Source organism: Triticum aestivum, chromosome 1D (genome assembly GCF_018294505.1).
Source record: "Triticum aestivum cultivar Chinese Spring chromosome 1D, IWGSC CS RefSeq v2.1, whole genome shotgun sequence".
NCBI lineage: Eukaryota > Viridiplantae > Streptophyta > Magnoliopsida > Poales > Poaceae > Triticum > Triticum aestivum.
This window is the reverse complement of record NC_057796.1, coordinates 79,573,352-79,578,186: the sequence shown is the minus strand read 5'-3', so window position 1 is coordinate 79,578,186 and position 4,835 is coordinate 79,573,352.

The window sequence follows — 4,835 nt, the reverse complement described above, 5'->3', positions numbered from 1 at the left end:
TCCATTTGCGGAAACCATGAAATCCATTAAAACTACCCCCCTCGTCATGCTTCATAAATCTAACAAAGCGGTCGTTGCCAATCATAAAAGGAGCATCCTGAACGAGATAATATCTCACAGTCAGATCTCTAACTTGAAAAAGACCGACCCCATGAAACCACCGCTGAGCCGAGCAAACCAGAATACCTCTGTTCTGCAGAAACTGAACAATCTCCTCTCAGACCGGCCCCAGCGGTCCCTCCGAGGCAGGCATCACCTCGTCCACCATGTAGTCCTCATGGCGGCGCCGCGGACAAGCTGCCAGTATGAAGAAGGTACAAGGAAGTCGCGGTCACCACCGTCAATGATGTGGTGCCCCGCGGGCACAAATCGCTGAGGATCAATCTCGTAGTTCTCCATGGAGGGAGATGGAAAGGCTTGGCTAGGGTTTTCTTTGGTAGGAGGAGAAGGAGTTTGCAGCAAGATGGGCTGCGATGATGTGACCGGGCAGTCTATCCCAATAACTCTGGCGCCCTTCCCATGACAGGTAGAGGATTCCAATATACTCGTTTTTTGTTGCTGCAAAATTGGTCTCCAAATCAATCAATTGGAGCACGCGAAATCATGGCAATCCTTCCTAGAATGACCCATGCGAGAGCAAGTCGTGCAGACCACTCGAATTCCATAGGCGCATGACAGGTGGGCCCTCTGGGAGCAAATTGTACAGGTGACAATGCGGTCCACCATGTCCTCGACCATGTCTTCAAATTGACGGGCAACCTCCTGTGAGGATGGAATCTCATGCACAAGAGGCAGAGGGCTCAGACCAGAGGGACTAGAAGGCCGAACAGAAATTGGCCTCAGACCAGAGGAACTCGAAGGCCCAACAAAAATTGGGTTGTTCTGCTGAGTTGGGCCACCGCCCGGCTGGTTGTCACATTGGATTGGGCCAACAATTAATTGGTCATTTTGAATCCGTAGCAGTCCCGCCTCCGCGATCAGTGTGGATTGATCACCATCATGCACAATATTCAGTTCTGAAGAACCCAGAGCGCTCTCCGGCAAAAGGTTGGTCACTGGCCGTCCCAAATCCGGCAATGGAGCTACCGTACCAAAAACTATAGGTGGCCTTGCAACCGTCCAATGTAAATCCATGAGCGGAGACCTCGTCTCCCCCATCTAACACCGTATCAATGCATTTCTGGGTAGCAGGATATCTATAACCTTTGCATAATGAATAGTGCTCAAAAGTGGCAAAAGAAAGTTTTTTCTTAGTAGAGTCTGCCGATTTGATGGAAGATCTAATAGGAGGCTTATGCATAGCCAATAAACCCAAGGAAGAATGACACTTAGTTGGACTAACCATGATCCATTCAACATCACATTCTTTTCGCCAGATCTTAAGCTCTCTAACCCAATTAGGCCCCCATTGCCCCAGAGATTAAAGTAACATTTAAACAGATCACAAGTGAAATAGTGAAGATCCATTATCAGAAAACCAACTTGCTTGCAAGAAACTTGAAAGGAACAAACCTTATCTTTAATATGATCCACCCTGAGATCAATCGTCGAGCCACCAATTGCAGCTTCCAATGCCGCCACCACAGAATCTTCCGACAAACGGAAAGCATGACGACTAAATGAGACAACCAATGTGAAAGATCTCCTGCGCCCCATCGGATGCACTGTGTGACCCGTAGATCTAAAAACCTCATCAGAAAAAACCCTACCCTTGGAGAAATCCAAACCAAGGGTACCTACCAGGGGAACCCATAGAAGATGGGTATTGCCTTGATCCAGAGAAGATGCCAGAGAGGATCGCCAGAGAGGATCCACAAATTAGTGGAAGGAGATGGAGATCGCTGGTGAGGTGATTAGCACCGTGGTGGGAGGTGGGAGCGCCATGTTACAGATTAGTACTTTACAAAAATGTTGGTTACTTAGGGAAAATTTGCGACAATTTGTACATTTTAGTTTTGACATATGAAAACTTTTATTTTGACTTTATTTTAAATTTGAATTTGGGCCGGATTCGAACCAACGCTAGTTAAACAACAGTAATCGCGGTGACATGGCATCATTAGCCGAGGATTATTGTAGCTTATTTATCCGGGCGTCACATGGTGTCATGACATGGCACCAACATGCTGTGGTAATTTTTTTGGCCGAATTGGGACAAGCTTTGGTATAAGCTTCTTGCGAACCGGAGCTTCTCTCAAGAAGGCTCGTGGTTCCGAGAGGGAACATGTCACCTCCGTGTGCGAAACGACATACACTGCCTTCTCCCACCTTGATTTTTTTACATAGGAAAATTAGACCAAATAGAAGTATTGTGCTAAATTATGGAATTATTACAGGTTCATTTGACCTTTTTTATACATTAATTGAATTTCTGGGCATTTAATGTGCACAATTCAAATTGAACTACAAGCACATGCTCCAATGCCCAAAAGTTAAATCATTTAGGTATCCTTGGGTGAATTTGTAGGTCCCATGCAAGAAATGGGAGTGGAATTCAAACATCTGGGTGTCGTGCCTCAGCTGGAAGTATTGAGAAACTTGGTTTTTTAATTCCTGTAAATCCAAAACACGTCTGAAAATCATGAAACTTGGCATGGTGTCCTGACATGGCACCAACATGTTGTGGTAAATTTTTTGGCCGAATTGGGACAAGCTTTGGTATAAGCTTCTTGCAAACCGGAGCTTCTCTCAAGAAGGCTCATGGTTCTGAGAGGGAACATGTCACCTCCGTGTGCGAAACGACATATACTGCCTTCTCCCGCCTTGATTTTTTTACATAGGCAGCTTACACCAAATAGGAGTTTCGTGCTAAATTTTGGAATTATTTCGGGTTCGTTTGGCATTTTTATACATTAATTCATTTTCCAGGCTTTTAATGCACACAATTCAAATTTGAAGTACAAAGCATGCTCCAGTGCGCAAAAGTTAGTTGGAAAATCATTTATGTGTACTTGGGTGAACATGTAGGTCCCATGGAAGAAGTGGGAATGGAATTCAAACATCTGGGCGTCTTGGCTCGGCCGGAAACATCGAGAAACTTGGTTTTAAAATTCCCGTCAATCCAAAACTTGCTTGAAAATCATGAAACTTGGCATTGCGTCATGACATGGCACCAACATGCTGTGGTAATTTTTCTATCCGATTTGCGAAGGCGCACACATTAACAATCAACAAAGTCATTTTAGAACAAGTGATGTCACGTTACGAATCAAAAACACAAGTATTATTGAAACCGTGGGCGTTCTACTTACCAATTACGTGTCGCCACGCGTCCCCTTTTTTATTGGCTAGGAGGTGCCGTGTGGGGTAGCTATTTGAATACGGGAGGCATGCGATCAGACCCTTGCGCGTGCTCATCGGGAGGAGAGCCCTTTGACCTCTATCTGCTACCCACCTCCCTCCCAACGTCTCCATTAATGGCGCCCGAGCCCCTGTTTCACGGCATGGCTATGTCTAACTCGACTGAGATTTAAGAGAGAAAAAGAAAATCTGAAAAGAATGTTTTGCACGGATCTTGATGTAAGATCCGACGGACCTATATAGCATGGACTGCGACTTATAGCAAGACTGATGAATATAAGGACGATGACAGTGGATAATAATTGTCTTACATATTTAGGAAGATAAATAAAAAATCCACATGCGGCAACGCCCGAAATACACAAGGACAAAAGAAGAAGGAAGACAACGATCTGGCTCGCTGATCTCTACTTTCTTGATGTGTTGCTGCAGGCCGCGGGAACTAGTCTCCGCGGCGAGCGGCGATGAGCTCTTTTGTGTCCTCAAGACGCTGCTTGTTGGGGATATAACTATTGGGTATGACCCGCCCAGGAGGGGCCGGGTCATACTGCTGGTGACTTAAGGATGAAGATGGCGGGTTATAAGCAAGACTATTGAAGGCCCAAGACCCAGATGTGACTTGAGGCCCAAGAGGATAAACCGCCATATATGTAACTTGTAATGTAAGGCAAGCTTAGTTAGTCTCCAAGCCAGACACATTGTGTATGAGCCGGCCAAGACTCTGTAAGCCGTCGGGCATCAACCTGTGTATATAAAGGGGTGACCCGGCGGTGGGTGGAGACAAGAAACAAGAGATCGAAAGCTAGGTCAAGCATATTCTCTCCCTGGTAATCGAAACCCAAGCAATACAACCCCAAACTGGAGTAAGCCTTTAACTCATTGAGAGGGGCCGAACGAGTATAAACTCTTTGTGTCCTTTGTCCCAATTAACCCCTTCAAGCTAACCTAGCTATGATGTCTCCACACCTAAGTCCTTTTGCTAGGGCATCTGCCGTGTTAAGTCCACGACAGTTGGCGCCCACCATGGGGCCAGCGCACGGTGGTTTCGAGTTCTTGAAGGGCAACTTCGCAGGGATCAAGGGATATGTCGTGGGCCGGATGAACAAGAGTCGTCGCGGCAAGCTCTACATCGACAATGCTAGCTGGGGCCCCGAGGCCGGCTCAGTTGAGTACGGATACCGGGTCCCCTTCGGTGGAATCCACATCTTCATCGACAAGATCGGCGAGTCGGGCCCTGAGCCGGACACCTGCACCGACATCATTGAGAAGGCTCAACGTGCACGACCCGCCAAGGCTCAAACCACCGTGAAGCACGCCTTTGTTGGTGTTATCCATGGGGCAGACTTTGAGGAAGGATATGTGTCTGGTGGTGAGACAGCCATATACTCTGATGGTGAGTTTTCAACCGGTGAGACCAATTCAATGTATCAACTACAAGATGGCTGGCTTGGGGGCTGTTCTAATAGAGACAGTATTCCGGACCCCTATGAGCCGCCTAACCTGGTCGCGATTTTCATGGCCGGTACACAGCCGAC